Raw genomic sequence first — 27,379 nt, 5'->3', positions numbered from 1 at the left:
AATGGGGGGAGGATGGAGAGGGGAAGCCCATATAGAAGGAGAGGGGGAAGGTTTAGGTGGAGGTTGGCCTGGAAACCGGGAAAGGGAATAACATTTGAAATGTAAATAAGAAATACCCAACTTAATAAAGATGGAAAAAAAGAAAGAAAAGTTTAAAGGAGAGAATTAAAACATAAAAGAAAGTGCTGGAGAGATGGCTCAGCGGTTAAGAGCACCGACTGTTCTTCCTGAGTTCCTGAGGTCCTGAGTTCAAATCCCAACAACCACGTGGTGGCTCAGAACCATCTGTAATGAGACCCGGTGCCCTCTTCTGGTGTATCTGAAGACAGCTACAGTGTATATATATAAAATACATAAATAAATTTTAAAAAAAGATTTGCTTTAAAAAAAATAAATAAATAAAAAATAAATAAATAAATAAATAAATAGAAAGCACAATAAGGAAACCACAACTTTGTATGCTCATGAAATATATATACATATATACATATACACATACATACACATATATACATATGTATTGCACACAAATATATAAACACTTAAATTTTTAAATAAATAAAATGAGTCTAGAATTCTGAAAGCATCACTGTCACTTCTGTACTTATTCTGGGGACAGCTGTCATTTACCTCTGGCAACAAGCACTCACCTTCTTACCTGAAAATGCCTTAATCCACCAGAGGTTCTTGCCTCTAGGCCCCATTAGAATCACGAGGGAGAGTGTTTGAAGAGAAAAATACCAGCACCCCCAACACCTAGGCTATACCCCCAGAGAGTCTGGTTTGGCAGCTGCATGCTACTAAAGCTCCCAAGAGAGTGATAATGTGAAGACAGGGTGGCCTGTCAGGTCATGTGCCAACTCCTCTGGGTGGCTCCTCACAAGACAGGTGACTATTCTGAGCATCTGGCCAAGAAGATTAAGCTCTACTTGCTTAACTCAGAACCTGAAGGTCATCAGACATCATCCTCAAGACCAGCTAGAATAAACATTGCCTATTCAGATGCAATAAATATTGACTGACGGTTTGCCATGGACCAGATCCTGTGCAGGGAACAAAGACATGAACATGGGCTTCAAGCTGTTTCTCCATTTACTTAGTGCTCCCTTGGGCCCCTTCCCAAAACCTGGTTTATGCACTTATGTGTTCATATATAATACATATGCCCAGATTCATTTACCTAGTAACCTCGCAGTTCATGTGCATCAGCAGCTGATATGTAACATCTTTCTGAGTGTCTATGTGATGAGCATTCAAGAAAGAGGAGCCTGAACACGAGTCACACACCCACTCCTTTCTAAGATTCATCTCCTGATAAACTCTCTATGAGATTAGCTGAAGGATGGAACTAGTGTCCAATATTCAAGAAGCCCAAACTGAACTCTCTGTCTCTGTCTCTGTCTCTGTCTCTCTCTCTCTCTCTCTCTCTCTCTCTCTCTCTCTCTGTGTGTGTGTGTGTGTGTGTGTGTGTGTGTGTGTGTGTGTGTGTGTGTGTGTGTGTATGCCCTTTCAAGTCTTTAATTCTTACCAAACTGTCAGGGAAAACAGCACAATCATGAAACTCCCCAACCAGCCTTCCCAGCCCTTGTATGTGACCGAAAGCTTGAGGAGAAAAGAAGGCAATCTGCTGTCATAGACACTCTCATATGGGAGCTTAAAGATCAAAGATCCAGGCCCTCAAGACAGCTCTAATCCACCCCTAACCCCTCTCCTTCTGATGTGCCTCCTGCACACTTTGACCTGCATTCCCTGTTGCGATTATGACAGCATCTGTCTTCCCTGCTAGAAGAGCTGATCCTCAATCTGTGGTCCATCCCCCACCAGAGACTATATCTAATTCTGAGTACTGTGTCTGAATACTGACCGTGTGCTTCATTCTGGAGACGCTTGCTTGTTAGCTCTCACTGTCTCTGAGTCCAGTGAGTTGGATAAGTCTACTGCCCCACACAACTGTTGGCTCCACCTAGCTGTGGAGGTCACAATGGAAGCATGTCATCTTGCATGAGTTCTGGCTTCTGACCCCCCTCAGCAACATTTGGGGATATGCATCAGAGTTGTACAGCCATCACTACAATCAATTTTGGAAACAACTGGGAATTTAGAAGATATTTAGAACCAAACTTAAAATCAATTCTGGGAGCTATTTTGTCATCTGAAAAAGAAATGCTATATTCATTTACTGCCTATCTCCATCTACCCAAGCCCTCCATGACCCCAACCCTTAATCTATATTCCATATGTTCAGGATGTTTCGCATAACAGAACCATGAAGGGTGTGGTCTTTCTGACAGAGCCCTCTCACGATACCAATTTTCAGTGTCAATCCTGCTATAACATGTGTGTTGGTTTCTCTTGTTGCTGTGACAAAACACCCAATGAAGGAACCAAGTAGGGGAATGTTTATTTTGACCTGTAGTTTCAGGGGATGCAGTCTGCCATTGCTGGGAAAGCAAGCAGAATGGCTCTGTGGCTACAGGAGAGCAGAGCTGCTTCTCACATGGCCATCAAACCAGGAAGCAGAGAGGTAGACAGGAACTGGAAGTGGATAGAAGACCTGATCCCAGTGATCTACTGTCACCAGTTAGGATCCACACCCAAGATTCCACAGCCTCTCCAAATAGTACCACCCAAAGAAGACCAAGCATTCAAACAGGTGAGACTGTGGGAAACATTCACAGCCAACCTATAACAGTGAGCATTAGATACTATGTTTCTTTCACTGTCAAATCTCTTTCCACTATCCTGACAGATTTCATTTTACTCATTCTCTTGTTGATGGGCAGTGGGTTGTTTCTGCTTTGGGTGCGTGTGTGTGTGTGTGTGTGTGTGTGTGTGTGTGTGTGTGTGTGTGTGTATTTTGTGAGTGTATCTCTGTGTGATATGTGTGTCTGTATATTTCTGTGTGTATTCTGTGTGTATATGTACATATGTATATGTATGTACAGATGTGTGTGTGAGAGTTTGGGTGTGGATATCTGTGTGTGGATGATATTGGTATTGTGTGTGTGGTATTGTGTGTGTGTGTGTGTGTGTGTGTGTGTGTGTGTGTGTGTGGTGTATGCGTAAGAGTGTGTGTGAGAGAGGGAAGGAGAGAAGGAAAGAGTAGCCCAGAGATTGGTGTCAGATATCTCTATCCCTTTTCACCTTTTTGGGCAGGGGGTGAGGGGGTTACACAGGGTCTCTTCAATGAGCCAGGAACTCAGTGTTTTGGCTAGACTGGCCATCAAACTATAGTGTCCCAGTTATCTCTATTCCTGCCCCCCCCTCCGGTATTGTAATTACAGATGGGTACAGCCATACCCACTGTTTACTAGGTTCCTAGGATCCAAATTCAGGTGCAAGCTCTTTACTACTGAGTCATCTCCCTCACCCTGCTTCTAGATGTTTATATGTCATGAATAATGTTCCTATGACCATCTGTGAGCAAGTTCTGTGTGGATGTATGTTGTTAATTCTCTTGGGCATATGCATAAGAATAAACAACTGGGTCATATGGTAAACGTGTGGTTAACCTTTGAGTAACTGCCTGTTTTCCAAATGAAATAGTCACAAATCTTACCCTTACAAATGAGCTCCCTTCACCAAGTCTCAATTTCCTCATCTGACAAATGAGGTAATATATCCCAAGGGGATTCTTTATGCACAGTGCTGTCCACTGCCTGACAAGAGGTTTCTAACAGGAGCAGGCACTCTATGACACTACAAATGGCCTTCTGGCCACCCTCCCTCTGCACTTTGCATTATGAGAGCTTATACCATAGATGGCTTGAGTGTAGCCTCACAGCAAGTTAAATGGAGAAACTCAGACTGAAAAATCACACAGCTTCCCTGGGTCATTTCACCAGCCTCTGAATTCAGTGAAACCATACAATAAACTGGGCTCGGCCCAAGTGTGTGTGTGTGTGTGTGTGTGTGTGTGTGTGTGTGTGTGTGTTTTGCCATAAACTGGACTTTGCCCAGAACCAAGTAAAAAAGAAATCAATTGCCCGAGTTATACATGCTAATGTAATTTCATGGAAAAAGTACCACTGTGGACTCTGTTAGAACAACATTTTCTAGATTCCCAGAGTTGACTTCAGACAGCAGAACCAGTCTTCATGGTCAGTATGAACCCTAGCTCACAGGGAACTGTGAACCAAGTTCATAGGGCAGTGTGAACCCCAGCCCATCCTAAGGCCTCATTAGCATTTCTGGTTCTACCAGAAACAACTGCCAGTCTATCTGCCCTGGAGAAGTCGTAATTTGAGGGGGTCGGACTCCCTTAGGAAGATGCACTTCACTGCAGAAGCTGGTGCCAGAGTTACGTTGTAAACCCCAGTGAGCAAGAAAAAAGACAGGGAAAGCCAGCAAGGATTGAACACACAATATTTCATATTCTACATAGCCTAGGAAATAGCTCTGTCCTATAATCAGGACATTTGGAGGAACCTCTCCAAGCATTTGGGAAAACAAGAAGGATTTGACTCTCTTACCACAGATAGTAATAGGACCAAGCTGAAGGCTAAGAACAAGTAAGGCTGTTCTAATATTATGCTCTCCTCCACATAAATGCTGGGGTCACAAGCAGGAGGGAAGCCATGGGCCGGGGCCTTCCAGTATGAGCCACAGTACTCTCTGTGCTAATGCAAATCACAGAGCAAGAAAAACTAATCTGTTCTTTTCCTAGAGGCATTAATCAAACCTATCAAGACATACAAACGAGGAGAGGGAGAGAAGGAAAGGAGGTAAGAGAGATGGAGAAGAAGCAGGGTCGGGGGCGGGGAGGGAGGGAGGGAAGAGTGCGGGAAAAGATTTAAGTGAAAAATATAGCTAATTTGCTTACTATTACCATGGGAAAATTAACGAGAAACATAAGTTTTCCAGGAAACTTTTAAGTAACTAAAAGCCACTTGGGAGATTCATTATTTGAAAACACACACACACACACACACACACACACACACACTTCACAACTGAGCATAGCAGCCCACTCAATTTTGACTGAGGATCCAGTTGTTACTAAATGAAAATATCTACCAGATAACTATACCTGTCATTTGCTCCTGGAAAAGAGCTGGATCCCAAGTGTGGCAGACTCCTTCAGTGACCCGATTATAGGTGGCAGCTCCTAGAAGGTCTAGAGCCTAGCAAAGACTACTCACAGGGCAGGAGCCAGGAGATGGAGTCTATCAGGGAATGAGGATGGAAACAAGGTGGCGGTGGGGGAGAGAGAGAATATTTTCCTGGATTATTTTAGCTGTAGTTCTGAAGGGAAAATGGAAAAATTAAATCTGAGACGTTCATGATAACCTGAGGCTTTGACAGGCTGTGGCCTTACTGGGCCAACCTGCTCATCCTTGGTCTCTCACAGACATCTCTTCAGTAGGCTGAGTTCCGAAGCTCCCAAGCCCTGTGTGTGATCTGAGTGCTTCTGCAGTACCACGAAGTCACTTCCATAGAACCGTCTTCCTCTACCTCATCTCTCCCATGGATTGAAAGCTCCCAGAAGGAATGGGAAAAGCACATGAGGGTGTCTGCAAACCAGCAGTGTTGACACACTACCAAGAAACCTGGTTCATTCAACTGAAATTCCTTGTCACGGGAGCAGGGAATGGAGCCTCTACCGAAGAGTGGGAGCAATGCTGAGGGAACATACCATCTAAGGCAGGTCCAGTTCTGGGGAGAGAAGGACACCAGGATTGGTTATGAAGAAAGATACCCCAAGAGCAAGGTGCCACCTGTCATTGATCACTGCTCATGGCTGTTTCCTTTTCAAGATGACTCAGCAACTTGTTAGTTATATGTAAAAAGGCAAAGTCCTTTACAGCAACACAGAATTGTCATTAAACAAAGAGCATAAACCCTGAGCACAGATTAATGGAACAGACACAGGCAACCCTGAGTTCAAATCTCAATGCTCCTACCAACTCTCAAAGAAGTAGATCACTTAATTTCTCTGCCCTCAGTTTTCTTACCTGCAAACTAGAAATCATAACAGCTGACACTACAGAGTTATGCTGATTAGATTAAGTCATAAATGGCATATATTTGGCACTCTATTAAGTGATATTTCTTAGTGATAGATGTGCATGTGTGACAATGTTTCAGCAGCACTTAGAGCTATGATTCCCAAATATTTACTAAATGTGTTCCTGTTGTGTCAAGTCGTGTAAAGACAAGCTCTACATTTTCTGTCCTTGGAGAAATCGTGGTGTACTGAGTTAAATAGGCTCACATCCAGCTGTAGAACAGAGGTAAAGACATTTGCCTGAGGTCCTCAGGTGGCAGAAGAGAGACAGAAATACAGATCTGATCATTTCCAGTTGCTCCTGCCCCCCCATGGCTCTGCTTCAATGGGAATGAAAAATGGGCGCTTCTTCAGTGGTTGTGTCTTTTCTACAGAAAGAAAACCAGAGAAGAAAATGATATAATAAAATATTGCTGGATGGTTGCTTCCAATGGATGCACTGGAGGCTGTAACAGAAAGAAAACAGGGTGGAAATAATGAGGTTATAGTTAGTGTGTCAGTCTATGGTCATCCAAACCAGAACTGGGACCAGTAAGGAGTACGGAGACATTTTCTCAAGAGCAGGAAATGCTGATAGGCTTCTAGGTTGGTCCTGCCCATCAGTGACTCCTCATTACAAAAAAGATGGCTGTTATAAAAAACAGGGGGATGGGGAGCAAGGCAGAGAAAAATCCTCTGTAGACAAGTGTAGTCGTCACACCTCATCAAGGAAACTTCTCTGTGCAAAAGATAGAGTTCCACTACAGAAATCCACAACCAATCAAAATGCAGAGTTGTGTAGGCGGGTCCCAGTGGATGTATCTACAGTATACTGCCAAACTTAAGGCGTAAGAAACACTGAAGAAGACGGAACAGAAAGATCACAGAAGCCAGAGGACCAGGGAGTTTCCTGTGAGAACATGTGTCCTACTAACATCAGAAGCTACGTGAATAAAGTCTCCACAACATGGCCACCCAAAAACATGGCCACCCAAATGAGAGCTGAAGAAGGATGACACAACAGTCATGCCACACTGGATGCATCAACCCCACACAAAGAGGTATAGACAACGGGAAACAGCTGGGAGCAGGAGAGGCCGTCTTCCCCAGGGACGAGCACAGCAGTTGGTTATCCAGTCTCAAACCATCAGCCCTGAAAACATACACAAGAAGCACGATGCGGACTAAACAGGTTCTACCTAGAAATACATACACACATATGTATGCAAGAAAAAATAGTGGGAAAAGAGGTCATGAATTTGAAGGAGAGTAAGTAGGGATGTATGAGAGGTTTGAAGAGAGGAAGGAAAAGAAAGAAATGTTATAATTAAATTATAATCTCAAAAAAATCCTGTATTTTCATACAGGTGCTGAGGTACTTCCATTGGTAAATCACTTGACTTACAAACACAGAGACCTAAGTCTGATCCCCAGAAAACACATAAAATCTTTTAAAAAACATTTTGAATTAAACCACTGAACTGAGAACGGGACCCCCGTTGAAGGAATCAGAGAAAGGACTGGAAGAGCTTGAAGGGGCTCGAGACCCCATATGTACAACAATGCCAAGCAACCAGAGCTTCCAGGGACTAAGCCACTACCTAAAGACTATACATGGACTGACCCTGGACTCTGACCCCATAGGTAGCAATGAATATCCTAGTAAGATCACCAGTGGAAGGGGAAGCCCTGGGTCCTGCTAAGACTGAACCCCCAGTGAACTAGACTGTTGGGGGGAGGGCGGCAATGGGGGGAGGATGGGGAGAGGAACACCCATAAAGAAGGGGAGGGGGAGGGGTTAGGGAGATGTTGGCCCGAAAACCAGGAAGGGGAATAACAATCAAAATGTAAATAAGAAATACCCAAGCTAATAAAGATGAAAAAAAACGTTTTGAGTCCAACTGGCACATGTTGAAATCTCAGTACTGGGAAGGCAGTGACCAATTCTTGAGGCTCACTGGCCTGTCTGTTTAACCTTAATCAATGAGTTTCATACCAGTGAGACACCTTGTCTCACAAAACTGGAAAGGGGCTGGAGAGTTGGCTCACACAGTAACTTGGTTGTAGACAACAAAAGGTGGGCTCCCAGTACCTACATGGTAGACTCACGACCATCCATAACTCCTGTTCCAGGAGACTTGATACCCTCTTCTGACCTCCATGAACTCCAGACATCATGCATGTGGTACACATTCATACATATAGGAAAAAACACCTATTCAAATAATACCCACATGATTGATATATATATATATATATATATATATATATATATATATATATATATATATATATCATGGCACATGCCTGTAACCCCACCACTGGAGACAGGCAGATCCTGGGAGCACATTCTAGCATGAGTTTCATGCAGGGTGATAAATATGGATCTATTTGCATTCTTCTACATGCAGATATCCAGTTAGACCAGCACCATTTGTTGAAGATGCTTTCTTTTTTCCACTGTATAGTTTTGGCTTCTTGGTCAAAAATCAAGTATCCACAGCTATGGGTTTATTTCTGGGTCTTCAGTTCAATTCCACTGATCAACCCACCTGTTTTCAGACAAATACCATGCAGTTTTTATTACTATTGCTCTCTAGTACAGTTTGAGGTCAGGGATGGTGAATCCTCCAGAAGTTCTTTTATTGTACAGGATTGTTTTCACTATCCTAGCTTTTTTTATTTTTTCCATATGAAGTTAAAAATTGCTCTTTCAAAGTCTGTAAAGATTTATGTTGGAATCTTGATGGGAATTGCATTAAATCTGTAGATTGTTTTTGGTAAGATGACCAGTTTTACTGCTAGTCTTACCGATCTATGAGCATGGGAGATCTTTCCATAGGACAGAACGGGAAAAGATCTTCACCAACCCTACATCCAAAAGAGGGTCAGATATATCCAAAATATATTTTTTAAAAAACTCAAAAAATTAGATTACCAACAAGTCAAATAACTCAATTTTAAAAATGGGGTACATCACTAAACAGAGAATTCTCAACAGAGGAATCTTGAATGGCTGAGAAGCATTTAAAGAAATGTTTAACATCCTTCGTCATCAAGGAAATGAAATCAAAACTCTGAGACTCCATCTTAACTCGGGTGACAGACAGCACATGCTGGTGAAGATTTGGAGCAAGGGGAACAGTCCTCCATGGTTGGTGGGAGTGCAAACTTGTACAACCACTTTGGAAATCAATCTGGTGGTGTCTCAGAAACACTAGTTACTATGAGTCTAAGAAGGAAAGGCTTGAGTTATTAGAAAAATCATTAGTAATTTATAGCTGCAAAAGGTGGGAGGAACAATTTAGGTTAGGGATGTGGAGGATCCCCTGGAGTCAGTGGACTGATTCTTTCTTATGCCATGATGTTTTGATGTGCTGTTGGAAAAAAATTAAAAATTCAACAATTACCAAATTAACAAAGTCCAACTCCACTTGCAAAACACTCTTTAGAACTCAGATGTGTTTCTCCAGACTTCAGCAATTCTACATCCCCTGAAAACTCCATTTACAGATGGGAAAACAGCTCAATCGTATTAGGTAACTTGATTACAGTAAATAAAATAAAGTTCCTTTTATACTTTACTAAGTAAATCTACTTAAATGGGCCTGAGAGTAAATTAACCTCTTGTGCATTCCTAAGACAGAATGTGATTAAAATGACATTTGATTGGATGTATTGTGTCAGTTCCTATGTTGACACTGAGTTTGACATAACAGCCTTTATGCCTTTTTTAAAGTACAGATCTCCTGTATCTGCCGTAATACCCTGAAGGCATGTGTACCCATTGTTGACTGCAGCAAAGTTTCTCAACCCATGGGTTGTACCTTTTGTGTAAATGAATGTGGAGTGATGAAAATTTGGCAACGCTAAAGGTTTTCTTAGTGAGAAACAATCAAAAAGTAATTTAAGATCGAATGCACGGCACGTCTGAGATGTTCCTGCCCGCACTGATCCTTGTTGCATTGTGTGGCTTCACTGCAGCCTTGACTCTCAATGTGTGATGCATACTCCAGAGAGTGCTTGTGGTCACACTATGTGTGGCCAACAATGGCGCCTGGTGCTTGGGCTCAGATTCAATAGTACTGCATATTACAAGGTATAGTGTGTTTTACTCAATTACAAAGTTTTCTGTTCCTGCAGAAACATAGTGACTTCAATTTGGAAAACATAGGCTTATGCTTTCTAACCATCATTCCTCAGTGTGTAATTATCAAAATAATCAAACTCTGTAGTGTATTGTGTTAGACAAATAAGCACATTCATCTCAATAGAGTGTAAAGTTGCTTTTGCTCTTTAAGAAATGCTAAGGTTACTTACAACAAAAAAAGAAAGAGAAAAAGAACCTTTGCTTTTGGTTTAATTTGGTTTAATTTGTGTTTGTTCTAGTCTGGTCTGGTCTGGTTTGGTTTGGTTTGGTTTTGAGGGAGGGTCTCATGTAGCCCTGGCTAGCCCTGTATGTGAAGCTGAGGATTACCTTAGACTCCTAATTCCCATGCCCCCTGACTCTCTTGACTCTGTTTCCTAAGTACTATGATTCAGGGCATGGAGTACAATGGGCAAACGACCATGTTTTCAAGAAGAATGAAAAAGAAACCAGAGGTTTTAAGTGTTCTTCAGAGAACAGAGTTAAATGTTAGTATGGGAGACTATGGGGGAGCCAGTCCATGGAGATTAAAGCCTCTGCACAAGGACATCTAACTACAATCAGACTTTTATCAGAAGCAACATTTGGTTAAGGAAGAGACAGACTTGACATAGAAGGCCTATGCTTGCATCTCAGCTCTGCCAGAATGCTGACTCTATGGCTCAAAATAAACAAGTCACTGGGTCTGCCTGGGCTTCCCATGTTCTCTCACCTGCAAAAGAACCATATGCGCATCACGGCAAAAAAATGAGTTTACACCATAAAACATAGCTCAGACCTATGAGCACATAGACCTCAAAAGTGCAGCCTACGGCAAGGCAAAGCTTTCTGACAGTTCTGACCCCTTGCTGTACTCCAATGAGCTTGGTTACTGCACCTCTCTCCAGGCATCCTTTCACACGGAACTTGACCACATTATTCTCTAGGGAATAGAAAGACATATAGAGAGGAGACAGCGCCCGCTCACTGCAGGGCTCATTGTCCATCCCCCTTGTCCTAGCCCTAGTGTGGGGAAATTGCTTTCTTCTAATGGAGTTTTCTCATCCTTAAATAAAAGGGCAGCAACTGATAATCTCTAAGGTCCCTTGTGCCTCGATGTTCTATATTCTCGTGGAAGGGCCCCTTCCTGAGGCTGGGAGACAACCCAGAGCTCTGGAACATTTTATTGCCCCATTAATTGCATTCATCCAACATTTTCGTCAGGTGTATGCTTCGATTCCAGGCATTCCGAGCCAATTCTGCAAATCAGACTTCTTGAACAACTCCAGTGTTTCAACAATCTTCAAACATATGACATCAAGCGTGCCATTTTCCCTTCATCTACCAACTTTGTACTTTTATCAAAAAAAAAAAAAGAAGAAGAGGTACTGAGTCCATCTGGCATGATTTGCTTTGAATAAAAGCCCATCTGCTTATTATTTCTAATTTCATTGTCCTCTCGGATGTTTACAGTCGGTTCTTTCAATATTTATTGCACTGCGTTTCTAATTACTGAACCAGATTATCCACACAAGCTTGGTGGGGTACCAGGCTAGGATGGAGGTCCTGCTCTCCTATTCATCTCCACAGTTATTTCCTCTAGAGGGACAGTGTGGCCCTCGGTCGTCATTACAGCCCTAGCGTGGTGCTGTGGAGACAGATTCTGACAATCGTAAACTTTATCCCAAGTCTCCCTGGGGACTTGGGAAGCAGCCTCTGATGAGTTTTTGCCTCAACACCATTGTTGTCATTGCAAGGATGGAAATAATTATCTGATTTACTATCTTGAGGTTGCCATCATCCCAGGGCAGTGAGATCACCGGAAACAGAAGGCTCATCTCTGGTTTGGGAAGTCCTTAGGGGGAGGCTTCCAAACGATGGTATCTCTGAAAGGCAAGGGATGTGGTAATCTCTGCTGTGGAAATATTTCCAACCTGTTCTTTTTTTGAAAACACTCTTCCAAATCCAATATGACATTATAAATCTATTTAAAAATTGAAATACTTTTCACCCCAAATGATTTCCTACTTCCAATTCCCAGATTTAACTGCAATGCTTTCCCTCCTCTTATCCAAAGGTCCTTGATCATTCCCCACTCCCAAACAGCTCTTTGTGTCCCCTCTCTGTAGCACCTTAATGCTTCACTCTGTCCCTCACTCCCATCCCCACTCCTCTACCTTATCTCAACCCCAGGTTAAATATCTCTATCCTTTCAGGACTCCATCTTTCAGTCCCTTCTATACCCTACCCACCGTGACACGACCCCAAAACAATGCAGCTAGACTACATCTTCATTTCATCATCCCCTGGTTCCGCAATGTCCTCTGCAAGTGTCCTTGGGCCTGCAGGACAATCCCTGGTCTTGGTTTCATTGGGGAGCTCTACTCTCTGGTCCCATCCCTGCAACTGGTTATGCATCCCACTGCTGGCCCCAGATCTTCCTTCCAGACAAACAGAAGGTGCATTGGGCTCTGTACGTTCAGTTTCTGACAACTGGAACTCTGGATGCATGAGTAAAGGCTTGCAAATGAAATAAGATAAAATTTGAGGTGAATTCCTAGTGCAGACACTTAGGTGTGCAGGATAAGAGAACATTTGTACTGTCTTTTTGTGGGAACTGTTACAACGTGCTTGATTCTGATTTCCCCCCTAAATCCTTGCAAAATGTTTCCATTACGCAACCCACTAGATAGACCCCCATCTCACCCTCTTCTCACTCAATGATTCAGGTAGAAGTTCTATTGCACATATGCATGTAAAATGTAACAGAAAGCAGCAGATCCTATACAGCAGAGGCAGCAGGTTAAAATAGACTTTGGAATCAATTAGAACTGGATTCATAACCCAGCTCAGAGACTTACTAATGCGGTAACATGGGCCTATTAACATTCCTAAGACCATTTCCTCATCAGTAGAATGGGATGGATTCCATCCCTTGCAGGATCCATGAGAAAACTGAAGTTAACACGCAGAAAGTGCCGGCACGGACAGTCCCTGATATTTAGGCTCAGTCATGGCCACCGCTCTCTACAGGAATTCAGAACCAATACAGTCTGTCCCATTCTACTCTAAGGATTTTCACTGGATTGGTCCATCCTCTCCTGATTGACAGGTGTCTCTGCCAGCCTTCTGAAATCCTGTTCTGATGTCTGAGACTAGAAAGTATAATGGCAGCCTGACATCAGGCCAGTAACTCTGGCTTACTGGAGAGCACAGCTATTTGGTGTTTCGCATCAAAATTGTGTTCCTTTGGCTGTTCAACTGTCCAGGTTCCTGCATCTCCAACAGATAGAAGGCCTTGGTTCTCCTCTTAGCACAATAGCCTTGATCACTTCTTGTCACCAGCTGCCATTGAGGACTTCAAACAAGTGAGCAACACTCACTCGGAACCGTGACAGCTCATAGCAAATAGAAAAGAGTGATGGCTGCCAAAAGCAGGTTAGTCTTTACCTGGACTCTGGAGTCAGGCTGCTGGCAATTGGACCTGACTTAGACATTTCTTAGTAAGATGGCCTTGTTCATGCAGCTTAACTTCTCGGTGCCATGTGTCCTGATCTATAAAATTAAAACAGTAAAGTTTAAACAAGTTAGTGCCTCGGGGAACAGTTAGAATGCTGTGCGGCATATAGCAAGTGGTCAGTGATATTAGCTGGAATATTAATGACTAAAGTCTCCCAACATCTGTCTCTGACACATTTCAGTCAGTAGCTGATGTGGCTGGTTCCCTATATGCACAGACTTCTTCAAAACACCCTGCTTGTCCACCACGTGTGCAATGTGCTTGTCCACTATAGGCACCATAAGCAGCTGTGCCCGCCCACACATGCATCACAGCAAGAATTGGAGCAAGAGAGAGCTCATTCCTTAGAGCGTTCATTAGTGTGAATACAGGTACAGAGTTAGGAGAAAATGGAGGAAGTAAGAAGATGAACAGGTACCTGGCTATGAAAAGACTTCCGGCTTTGCTATATACTTTCAGGTTCCCCCTGGGATCAAAGAAGAAACAGTAAATGGTTCTAAGTAGGGGAGCAAGATGACAACATCTGAGTTCAAGTATAATTGAGAGGATTTCTGGTGTAGAAAAACAATGGAGATGAAGTAGCGATCATCTGGATTTGTAATAATCCGGGTGAAAGATTATAAGAACCAGAACTAAGGACCCATCGGTAGGGTTAAGAAAAATAAATACATTTCATAATTATTTAGAAGGTTAGATCAAGATATGAGGACTAGTTGGGGAGTGGAGGGAGAGGGAGTAGAGATGGATAAATCCAAATTTTCTGTCACATGGGAAAGCCAAGTCTCAATTTTTGAGCTAAAAATCCTAAAAAGTACTTGGCCATAGATGATACTTTTTTCTATGTGATATTATAGATATTCTTCATTTTAAGATAATTGTAAAATAATATGGACTGGGAAAAAAACACCCTGAGGCCCCAAGTAGACAAATCTCAGATAGCAATAAATCTTGCACTCAGTATATGGCTCTGCTTTGGTAGTTCTGTCTTCAAGAAATAACAAACTACACCAAGAGGGCCAGAAAGAAGGAAAATCATGTGAAGCAAAGATTCAGGTGCCGGACAAAGGTCTGTAGTACAGATAAGAACCTGTGGTTAGAAAACCATTGGACAGGTGATTCTGAGTCAGGCAACCACAAAGCGGAAGTAGCCACTGGGACTTTGGGGCTCCCGCTAATAAATACCGTACTATTAGAGTCATAAAGGACCATGCCTTGGAGTTGATCCCATGTGAAGCCGTTGCAATTTTCAATTGCGAACAGGTCAACATTAGTTCACTTCCCATCTCGGTCGTTCTGGACCTTTCAAAGTTCTTTTGTCGGTTTCTACTAACTGGAACCAGAAACGTCCATAAAAGAAAATAGAAGATGAGGGGCTCAGAAATGAGTTTTGGAGAGAAGGGAAGTACCGAGCCAACAAATGTGGCTTGCAGTTAGAAGCAATAAGCAGTTACTGGAGGGTTTTAGGGGGAGCCACAGTGGGATGAAAGCAAATGTTTAGAGGAGCAAGATGACAGCCCTGTGCAAAATGCATTGACTTGGCTGAAATCCACTCAAGCAGTAAAGCATCGCTACCATTCTAATTAGACCTTGTACTTCAACACATCCCTGCATCGTTAAACTCTGCCCCCTCTAAACCCCTGGTAATACTGCTTGCTAAGGGCTCTTAGCTCTCATTTCAGTGAGTTTTCAACCACAGGAGGCACTGAGTTTGGGAATTAGTCAGCATTTGTCACCGAGGTCGTTGCTGTTTTCAGAGTTTGAAGGAAATGGAGTCCTGGCATAAAGTTCCGCATCTGTGATGCCAAGTACCCTGTACACAGTGAACAGTCCCGTGAAGACTCTTCCTGTCCAAGATGCCACCAGCATCCTCTCTAGAAACAGAGATCTCATCTGCTCTACTTCTCCGATCTTTGTCTCTACAGATTTTCTTCTCCTATTTATCACCAGGCATTCTGCCAAGGCCTGATTAGCAGGTTAAATGGTCACTCTCCTGTCATCAAACTCCTTCTCCCTTTCAGGAGCAACTGGGAGAGAGCCAAGGTCCATTATTGACCTAGTTCCACAGCACTTAGGACTTCCACGGTATTTGGCAATGGCTTCTATTAGCTGGTCCTCCTGTCCACACATCAATTGAGTTACTGTTGTTATTAGCAGTGAGCAAGTAGAAAGACCTGAAGACATGGAAAACTGTCTGTGTTGCATACATTTAGTTCTCACAGATTTGGAGAAGCTGGTTTAGAAGTCATCATAATTCTTTCAAACCTCTGTGAGATTCATTTAGGGGCCATCTCTCTAGCTCTGTTCTGGTGCGGTCTCGTGGTTCATTTTTTAAAAACATTTGTGGCCTCTTTTGTGGAATATCATATATTACCAATAGACTGAAAGTGTCTTAAGGTAATTCAGCCTTAGTGTCTGTATTACTCCAATCACTATGAAGGCATCTGGCCTACGACAACTACTCAGAAAATATTTGCTGATAGATTGGTGACCAGGTTGGGGTTTCAGTTCTACAATATGCAAGGAAGTACCTACTAGGATTTGTCACCTTCATCCAAAGTTTACTCTTCGAAAACTACATTGTCTTAATTTGGGGAACCATTGTTATGATGAAACACTGTGACCGAAAGCAACTTGGGGAGGGGAAGGTATGTTTCATGAACAGTTCCATAGAACAATCCCTCACCAAAAGCAATGAGGGCAGAAACCTGCGAGTCAAGCCTGATGCAGAGGCCATGGAGGAGTGCTACTTACTGGCTTGCTCAGCCTGCTTTCTTAGAAAACCCAGACCACCACCCCCGGGATGGCACCACCCACAATGGGATAGGCCCTCCTCCATCAATCACTGAGAAAATGCTTTACAGCTGGATCTCATGAAGACAGTTCTCAACTGAGGCTCCTTCCTCTATGATGACTCTAGTTTATATCAAATTGACACAATACCAGCTAGTACAATAACTTATTTTGACTAGTAAAGTAGGTCAGATATGACCATTTGCCAGTTCCAGGGCTAGGCCTTATAGAAACGAGTGAGGTTTTTTTGCTTGATTGTTCATTTGGTTGCTTGGTTGTTGTTTGTTTGTTATATTAAGATTTGGTTGCCTGGTCAGGTGGATGGGTGAGTGAGAGGGCAGGTGACCAGTTGTCTGGTTGGTTGGGCCCACTTTGGAGCCCCAGCTGGCCTCACTAATTAGCCCAAGTTGCCTCAAACTTGTGATTCTCCTGTCCCTCCTACCAAGTGCTGGGATTAAAGGCCCATGCCATCACATCTAACAAAATTCAGTAAGTTTATGAATTCCTGTGGAAACTTTTGTCAGACAAGAAACTGGGAAAAACAAGCTTAATTCACTACTCATTGATGAGATTCACCTGGCCTTGTCTGTGTTCATAATTTATACAACAAAAATCAACCATCAAACATTTATGGAAGAGGTCTTCAAGACTTAGCAGTGTCTGGTTGCCCCAACAGCTGATGACAGGCATAGAAACCAGTCTAACCAAGATCACCAAGCCTACCCTGGGTGAGCATAGCAACCAAGTACTCACAGTCTCATGGATATTGTTTTAAGGTCTGGGTTTAGAGATGGTTTGTTACTCGGCATCATTTAGACAATAAAAAAAAAAAAACCTAAGTTTAAAGGGATCTTTTAACCATGCTCAAACTTAATAGAAAACTATCTTAATTTAAAATTTTCAGACACTGTCAAACGACCTGCAATTTTTTTCAATACATTTATCCAGAATCATCAAAGAATGAGCTAAAGCATGTGACGAATTTTTCAGATAATTGATGGTTTCCTCTTGAAGTATGAAATCTCTTATTTAATGTAACTATTTCTATGGTAATCTTTCTAAACCCCATTATGCAAATATCTATGCTACCTACATTAGCATAATACTTGAATTCTGTACTTAGCTTTTCCTTAATGGTGTTATTAATAAATATGCTATCCAAAAGCACTGCTCCTTTGGGAGTATTGAAATACATTGGACAACTGTCTCAGTGTTAGATGGCCCCAGACCATTTTGCTCTCTGTATTGAAAAGCAGTGAATATATTGCTGTGACCCCTGTATCATCCTTTAAGATACATCTACCATTTCTTACTACTGGAATGTAAGCTAATCTCTAGCTTTTCTTTTTCTCTTTCAATCTGCTATAACTTCAAAGTTGTATAACCATAGAAACATGTTTATTATTTTAAATTATTCCAAATTAAAGAAACTTTAAGTGACTCTAACACCAAAATATTCTACCCTGGGGCAATGCATACATAAAGGAGTAACAAAGACTTATATCTTTCCCCTGCAAACATGTTAGCAGCTGAGATATATAATAACCTCTAGAGTAAGTAAGCTTTAGATAAAAATAACAAGATATAAAAATTATGAAATAAAATAAACTGACTCACGACATAGAGTTAATAGGCCACATAAATGTATATACCACTACAAAGTTATAACTATATAATGTGTGTGCTTATATGTTTTATATTATATACACATTTCACACTTATTTAAGCGATATGAAAAATAAACATTGATATTGGTTCTACTGGACTCTATATCACTAGAAAATTCAAAGAAGAGGAAAAATAAGCAAAGAAGAAGGTTTTTCTAAAATGAAGACCATGATTTTCAAAGAATTAAAGTTATATGCCTAAAGTTAAATGCTGAATATATTATCAAGGAAATTAGATAATAAAATACATTAATTCATCATAGAAAAACTATGTGATCATAAAGCCAAAGAGAAAACTTAAAAACCTTTCAGAAGGAAACAACCATCAAAGAAAAAATTAATCAGCACCCAACTCCTTAAAAATAATTCTGCAACCCCTGGCTGGGCAGAGACCTCTTATTGGTAGTATTGTTCTTGTATCAGTCAGGAGCAGAGCAGACCGCAGTCCTTATTCATCCTAGCTTGATACCTGAGTTAGTGATCAAAACTATCTTATGCCTAGGACACATAAAAATCAAATCAAATTGAATCCAAGCACAGGAGGGGGAAGACAGAGACCTACGAACCCTCAAGTCACCCACATAACTGCCCACCAGTGTCCAGCGCAGGTGGGCCATAGACAACAGCACAGAGCATGAATAGAGGATGTCACCCCGGTGCCTGCCAGCCATGTGTCCAACTTGCAGCCGGAGCCATTACAATGTGTGCGAATGTGGTGGTCAGATGGGAGAGAAGTGGAGCAGCTTGAGCGTTATGGAGAGAGATGAAACTGGAGACTTGAGGGTGAAGAGGAGCAGCCTGTTCTGAGTCACCAGCCCTGCCACCTGGGGCCATGATGAGGTCCCAGCCCCAGCTGCCACTGGGGGCCATGTCTGAGTCCGTGGCTATTCAGCAGCAGGGGTTAGCGTCAATGTACAAGGCTCATATTAACACTACAGAACATGGGGATGTCCCTGGTCAGGGCAGCCACCAGGGACCACATGGATGTCCGGGGACTGTGCATAACTGGCCCTGCCCCCAACTGGATACAGCACTCTGGAAAGCTGGCCCTGCACCTCGACCAGTACAGTGGAGCCGGCCCTGGTTGCAGGGGGCGTGTGGGTGAGCCACCCGAGGGTATGAATGTGAGAGAGCTGACCCTGCCACTCATCTGCAATGCGGTGTCATGGGTGCAGAAGTGATCCCTCCACCCCTGCCCCTTGCCACCTCCAGCAGTCAGAAAAGCTGCCCACAGGGTCATGAGTTCAGGAAAGCTAGGCCGGCCCCTTGCCAGCTGCAGCACTCAGGAGAGCCAGCCAGCTCTGAACCTGGCCTGGGACAGCAGCAGAGCTGCCCTGGTTGGGGATGTGGGGTTAGCCAGCCTGAAGAGAGAGAGCATGAGAGAACTGGCCACACAACTCCTCTGCCATGAGGTGATCTTCGCGGGGTGAGGCCACCCCCGCCCTTCACTGCCTGCAACAGTTGGAGAAATGACCTTGAGGTAACAAGAGCAGGTAAATTGCCCTCCCCCTTGTTAGCTGCAGCATTTGGGAAGAGCTGGCCCTGCACCTCACCAGAGCAGCACAGTAGAGCTGTCCCTGCTATTCCTTTGCTGTGAGGTGCTGAATACCCTCCCACTCCATGACACAGGGCAACAACAGAATAACTGGGAGGAGTCCCAGTAAAGATCCAATATTGATTGGTGTCACAGAAGACAGAGATCTTGTACCAGACCAATGACTCACTGCAATGAACACTTGCAAGTGAAGATGTGCGGACAGAGGGATGTGCTGTGCGACACAGTGAGACACACGACAACTTCCACATGGAGATGTTTTCTATGCTTTATTTTGTTGTTGTTGTTGGTGGTGGTGGTGGTGGTGGTGGTGGTGGTGGTGGTGGTGGTGTGTGTGTGTGTGTTATTTTGGGGAGAGGCTGCAAGGGTGAAGGGCAGGTATGAGGGTACAGGGAGATGAGCAAGACTGGGGTGCATGCTATAAGATTCACAAAGAATAAATTTTTTAAAAGTAATTCAGGATACAAGAATTCCTTAAATAATGGTGTGTTATGTGATGTAGAAAAAATCAAACCTTAAATGTTATACATAAAACATAAGTAAAGATAAGCAGCCATGTGACCACATAACCCTCGCTTCCCCTTACCCTCCGCCCTCCCCCTCCTCTTCTTTTCTCCATTCTCCTCCTCTGGACAGCTGCTGATATTTACAGCTTGTCAGTCCTGGGGTTTTTCTTTCAAACTCTAATAAAATTGTCCTCGGGCTTCTATTTGGACCCATGCTTAAATTCTTTTATTAATAAAACAAAGACCCTGAACAGGGACCACAGATTTCCCCAGTATCATCAGGCAACCACAGAGAGGGTCTCAAAAATTTCTGGAACCATATTTTGGTGGCCCATACAGTGATACCACAGAAGCTTCTCAGAGCATGAAACCAATAACCGTACCCAGGGAGAAGTAAGGAAAGAAAATCTTCAGTGTTTTTCTTGCAATGCCCCTCTTTCCTGGGTTGTTTTTCCATCCTTCCATGGCTGACCGGTAGGAGGTAAATAATATGTTTAATTCCCCATCTTCTCTCTTCGAGCACAAGATTCTTTCAGGTTCCAATGAAGGAAGGAAAACAGACAGAGGGGCTTGGTGGCTTAGACCCACAGTCCCCATGCATGAGAGCAGATATAGCACTCTCTTTGATCGTGTGGTACCCACACAGTTGTTCTCTAACTGAGGAAAGGTGCCACCCAAGGCTGTTAAGATTTTAAACAAGTTGATTTCTAAGGAACTTTAATTTCTGACAAAACAGAGCACCACAAATCCACCGACCAGGCTACACTTAGGTGGGACAAAAGAGTCCCAAAGCCATTTTCTCCCTCCCAGTTTCCCCGTAATTCAGCAAGAGAAGAGTGTCACAAACCACAGGCAGACCTCCACATTCTCCTTCCCTCATGAGCTCTTTTCCTACTGACAGCTTTTACATAGGAGCCAAAGGGAGAGGAGCCTGAGGTCCAGAGACGCCACTTGCTAGTCCCAGTTATAACTGATGACACCTGATACAGATTTCGCTTCTCGCAGTGAGACCACGAATTACTTATTCCTCTGCTTCTTTGCTTCCTATTTGGGGCCTAAGTACCTCAGGGCACTTTCTCCTCCCTGAGTGCTACTCTAGCAAAGCCCTAGATCTTGTAGCACAACTGAAACCAGAAAGGCTCTGGGTGATTGGGACTGGTGAATGCCTTTCATCCCAGCACTCAGGAGGCAGAAGCAGTCAGTTCTCTGATTTGGAGTCCAGGTGGTCTACAGAGCAAGTTCAGGACAGCCAGGGCCATGCACAGAAACCTCCAAAAAGAGGAGGTCTCAGGGATACACTAGGATCCTGAGCACACAATATAGTCACTTGCTGACTTTCTATTTTCTTAAACCTGTATTCAAGTAATCTCCTCTGATGGATGCCCATAACAGTAGTATCTCCTGCCATCTACATGCTAACATAACTTGGGTGCTCTTTTGAATTAAGGGTGATAATTGTCCACATTTAATCACTAAGGTAATGAATCTCATGGGGGTTCATGCCCTGATTTTGTGAGGATGTCCACGGCTCATTTTATCATGGATCTGGGCTCATCATGGTCAGAAAGTAACCATGGGCCTCTGTTACCGTCTTGGTGTAGCATATTATGATACCATACCATCAAGATACCAGGAGTCACGTGATTTGGCCACCATCTTGGTTAATGACATCACTGAGATGGCAGTAACTCTGTGACTTTGTCACCATGTTAGTTAATGCAACCACATGGCATAAACCAAAATAGCAGCACTCATAAAAATTCTTGAGACCACTGAGCCTTCAGGGGACCGCTATACTCCTAGAATCTCCAGCACACCAGGAAAGCATCTCAATTCGCTCCTCCCAGCTTTTCTCTTTGTGGTCTTTACCTTCCTAGATGCCTAATAGAATCATAAAAAGAGAAGACCCAGTTGATATGCTCATTGCATTTCCTACATCAGACCTCCATGATGTGTTCTTTGCTTCACTGCTTTGCATGACAAACTTTTAAAGTTATGGGGTGTGGCTTAGAGTTTCCTCCGCCATATGCCCCCCAACACTGTCTAGTTAACAAGAGAAATTTGTGGCTTAACCTGGAAACTCACGAAAGCTGCTACAGCCCAGGGTCAAATCTTGAGAAACCTTAAGGACCCAAACTTAGTGAGTGCCAAGTGCTAGACAAGCCAGCACTACTGGTCAGCTGCTATAGCTGAGGCATGATCAGACTGCTTGGTCTAGAGACTAGAGTTTCAAGATCTTATTGGGTCTTTTTTTTTTCTTTTTTCTTTTTTTCGGAGCTGGGGACTGAACCCAGGGCCTTGCACTTGCTAGGCAAGCGCTTACCACTGAGCTAAATCCCCAACCCCGATCTTATTGGGTCTTAATAATGCCTGCTCATTCTGTCTGGCATCCAAACTTGTTCTCCTCTGAGACAGAGTGTTCTTTCCCTCATCAAGGCTCCTCTGCTCCACATTCACTGTCTGCTTTTGTTTCTGCCTCCATCACACCCTGGACACCATGCGTTTGTTCTCACGTTGCACTTAGTGGCACAGGGAGGCTTAAGGAAAAGAACATTCTGGTATCATCTCCCACCAAGCCCCTTTAGATTTTCTTTTTGTCATCTCTGTTGTTTGTTTTCTGTGCTCAGTATTCCCTAGTTTATGGGGGATCTAAATCGAGTTACATGTAGTAAATTACAATATGGCTATCCTAATCCAGGCAGCTGACTGATAGCTTTCCTTAATTAGAAAAGTCATCTCGAATGCTATTGGGCTCGCCTGCTATCTAGACTGAGGAACGTAATGTGGACCGATTATCATTTGGGAAAAGGGGGTTCAGAAACAATGTTTAATGAGAATATTGGAGTTTCAACCCACAAGAAAGCCAAACTTCACTGAAATATAAAACAACTAGAATTTGGCTGCTTTTCCTGGTACATAAGGGACAATATTTATTCCAATCTTTTGAATGGTAGGTCCTACACAGGCATGCTAAGACTAACCAGGCAAAAATACCTCATCAGGTTCACAGGGAATCGGAGTCATGTAGAATCATGTAGGTAAAAGAGAATTCTCCAACACTGATGAAGGAAGATAAGACATAGGAATCTCAGGTCTCCAGAAGTCAGGGTGACTAGTCTGACAGACCTCCCCTTTCCTCATGATCACTAAGGAAGGGAGGAAGGAAAGAAGGAAGGAAGTTTTGGGGACATTCCAGGGCAAAAATGCAAAGAATACATGAAAGACATTACAATATATGTTTCTTTTGTCTTACAGAGAGGCAGTAATATATCTGTTTGACACGGCTCTCTGTACCCAGATCCAACCAGGAAAAGCTGTTCTCTAGGAGCTCTGACACACCTGAGAGCAGAGGTAACACCACCACTTCTGCTTCAAGGGAGCCCTCAGGACACAGGAACCAAGGATCAGTCTGGGACAGGATTCTTCTGGTTTCTGCCCATACCTGGAGCTGACCCAGTGCCACAACTCTCTGTACACAGATCCCCCTGGGAGAAAGCTGGTCTCCAGGAGTGCTGACCCACATAGGCTTACGGGAGGGTCAAGCCACTGTCAGAGACAGCAAGATCACCTAACACCAGAGATAAGCAAATGGTGAGAGGCAAGTGCAAGAACCTAAGCAACAGAAACCAAGGCCACTTGACATCATCAGAGCCCAGTTCCCCCCACCACAGCAAGCCCGGGGTTACACCTACAACCAGAAAAGCAAGATTTGGACTTAATATCAGAACTCATGATGATGTTAGAGGTCTTTAAGAAGAACATAAATAACTCCCTTAAAGAAATACAGGACAGCACAGGTAAACAGGTAGAAAGAAGCCCTTAAAGAGGAAACACACACACACACACACACACACACACACACACACACACACACACACAAATCCCTTAAAGAATTACAGGAAAACATAACCAAACAGATGAAAGAACTGAACAAAACCATCCAGGATCTAAAAATGGAAATAAAATCAATAAAGAAATTGCAAACGGAGACAACCCTGGAGATAGAAAACCTAGGAAAGATATCAGGAGCCGTAGATGCAAGCATCACCAACAGAATACAAGAGATAGAAGAGAGAATCTCAGGGGCAGAAGACACCATAGAAAACATTGACACAACTGTCAAAGAAAATGAAAAATGCAAAAACCCAAAACATCCAGGAAATCCAGGACACAATGAGAAGATCAAACCAAAGGATAATAGGAATATAGAGCTAAGATTCCCAACTTAAAGGGCCAGTAAATATCTTCAAAAAATTATAGAAGAAAACTTCCCAAATCTTCAGTCTAACACTCTCCCAACTGAGCTGTTTCGGCAGCCATTAAAACTTCCCTAATCTAAAGAAAGAGATGCCCATAAACATACAAGAAGCCTATAGAACTCCAAATAGATTGGGCCAGAAAAGAAATTCCTCCCATCACATAATAGTCAAAACACCACATGAACAAAACAAAGAGAGAATATTAAAAGCAGTAAGACAAAAAGGTCAAGTAACATACAAAGGCAGACTTATCAGAATTATACCAGACTTCTCAGCAGAGACTATGAAAGCCAGAAGATTCTGGGCAGATGTCAAACAGATCCTAAGAGAACACAAATGCCAGTCTAGGTTACTATATCAAGCAAAACTCTATTCAAAGGATAAACAGGCTGAAAAAAAATTTGGAAATGAAGCCCTTCACAATAATCACAAATAATATAAAATACCACTCAGTGTGACTCTAATAAAGCAAGTGAAAGATCTGTATGACAAGAACTTCAAGTCTCTGAAGAAAGGGATTGAAGATCTCAGAAGATGGAAAGATCTTCCATGCTCATGGATTGGCAGGATTAATATAGTAAAAATGGCCATCTTACCAAAAGCAATCTACAGATTCAGTGTAATCCCCATCAAAATTCCAACTCAATTCTTCATAGAGTTAGAAAGAGCAATTTTCAAATTGATTTGAAATACCAAAAAATACCAGGATAGCAAAAACTATTCTCAACAATAAAAGAACTTCTGGCAGAATCACCATCCCTGACCTCAAGCTGTATTACAGAGCAATATGCTATTGGAACAGAGACAGGCAGGTAGATGAATGGAATAGAATTGAAGACACAGAAATGAACCCACACACCTATGTTCACTTGATCTTTGACAAAGAGCTAAAACCATCCAGTGGGAAAAAAGATAGCATTTTCAACAAATACTGCTGGTTCAACTGGAGGTCATCGTGTAAAAGATGCAAATTGATCCATTCTTATCGCTCTGTATAAAGCTCAAGTCCAAGTAGACCAAGGACCTCCACATCAAACCAGATACATTCAAACTAATAGAAAAAAAAGAAGGGAAGAGACTCAAATACGTGGGCACTGGGAAATTTTCCTGAACAGAACACCAAAGGCTTATGCTCTAAGACCAAGAATGGACAAATGGGACTTCATAAAATTGCAAAACTTCTGTAAGGTAAAGGACACTGCCATTAGGACAAAACAACAACCAACAGATTGGGAAAAGATCTTTATTAATTCTATATCCAATAGAAGGCTAATATCCAATATATACAAAGAACTCAAGAAGATAGACTCCAGAGAACCAAATAACCTTATTAAAAATGGGGTATAGAGATAAACAAAGAATTCTCAGCAGAGGAATATTGAATGGCCACAAAGCACCTAAAGAAATGTTCAACATCCTTAGTCAACAGGAAATGCAAATCAAAACAACCCTGAGATTTCACCTCACACCAGTCAGAATGGCTAAGATAAAAAACTTAGGTAACAACAGATGCTGGCAAGGATGTAGAGAAAGAAGAACACTCCTTCATTGTTGGTGGGGTTGCAGACTAGTACAACCACTCTGGAAATCAGTCTGGAGGTTCCTCAGAAAATTGGACAATGCACTGCCTGAGGACCCAGATATACCACTCCTGGGCCTATACCCTAAAATGCTCTAACATATAACAAGGACACATGCTCCACTATGTTCACAGCAGCCTTATTTATAATAGCCAGAAGTTGGAAAGAACCCAGATGCCTCTCAACAGAGGAATGGATACAGAAAATGTGGTACATTTATGCAATGGAGTACTACTCAGCTATTAAAAGCAATGACTTCATGAAATTCACAGGCAAATGAACAGAACTAGAAAATATCATCCTAAGTGAAATAACGCAATCACAAAAAAACACACATGGTATGCACTCACTGATAAGTGATTATTAGCCCAAAACTCAGATTACCCAAAATAGAATCCACAGACCACATGAAGTTCAAGAAGGTTGACCAAAGTTTGGATGCTCCAGTTCTTCTTAGAAGGTGAAACAAAAATATTCATAGGAGGAAATACGGAGACAAAGTTTGGAGCAGAGATTGAAGGAAAGGCCATCCAGAGATTGCCCCATGTGTGGCCCCTATATATACACCCAAAACTAGATAAGATTGATGAAGCTAAGAAGTACATGCTGACAGGAGCCTGAGAGATACAGCCAGAGCATGTCAAATACAGAGGCGAATACTAGCAGCAAACCATTGAACTGATAATGGGACCCCCCATTGGAGGGATTAGAGAAAGAATTGAAGGAGCTGAAGGGGCTTGCAACTCCATAAGAACCACAACGCCAACCAACCAGAGCTCCCAGGGACTAAACCACTGCCCAAAGAGTACTCATGGACAGACCCCTGGCTTCAGCTGCATATGTAGCAGAGGATGGCCTTGTTGGGCACTAATGGAAAGAGAAGCTCTTGGTCCTGCCAAGAATGGACCCCCAGTGTAGGGGAATGTCAAGTGGGTGCCAGAAGGGGGGATGGAGAGGAGAACACCCTTATAAAAGAAGGGGAGGGGGATGGGATAGGGGGCTTATGTCCCAGAAAGGGAATAACATTTGAAATGTAAATAAAAAATCCAATTAAAAAAAAAGGAGGAGCACTGAAATGATATAACGAGATAAGGAATTGCCAAAGAAGCCATAAAGTTCATTTCCTGATGACCATCTACCTTTGGGCATACAGCCTACCTACCCTTATGAGTACTCAAGCCTCTACTTAAATCAATGGAGTTCTCTTAAGTTATTGACTGCTTCTTGAGAATAGTTACATGTATTATCTTAAAAGAACAAAATATAGGTCTAATAAAGATTTATCTTAAACTGTTTGTGTTTTGCTCAAGCTTTGCCTAAATACTACACAATACTAAAAGTACCAGGCTACTATGCCTGACCTGAGTGGTCAACGCCATACTTAAAGACC

The 27,379-nt window shown here is 42.7% G+C and overlaps 1 long non-coding RNA gene across 6 annotated transcripts in view; it reads right to left on the bottom strand.

Annotated features, from left to right (window-relative positions):
* Positions 1-27,379, bottom strand: part of LOC120096293 (uncharacterized) — a 160,366-nt gene that overhangs the window by 108,201 nt on the left and 24,786 nt on the right. For 4 of the 6 annotated variants that reach the window (XR_015635563.1, XR_015635564.1, XR_015635567.1 and 1 more), the window contains exon 1: positions 1,865-1,921. This is a non-coding gene — a long non-coding RNA (uncharacterized LOC120096293). Of the gene's footprint in view, positions 1-1,864; positions 1,922-13,562; positions 13,668-27,379 lie in introns of those variants that run through there. The other 2 variants (XR_015635566.1, XR_015635565.1) reach the window with 2 other exon arrangements.

Source organism: Rattus norvegicus, chromosome 13 (genome assembly GCF_021556685.1).
Source record: "Rattus norvegicus strain SHRSP/BbbUtx chromosome 13, alternate assembly SHRSP_T2T, whole genome shotgun sequence".
NCBI classification, from domain to species: Eukaryota; Metazoa; Chordata; class Mammalia; order Rodentia; family Muridae; genus Rattus; species Rattus norvegicus.
This window is presented reverse-complemented; position numbering and strand designations above follow the sequence as displayed.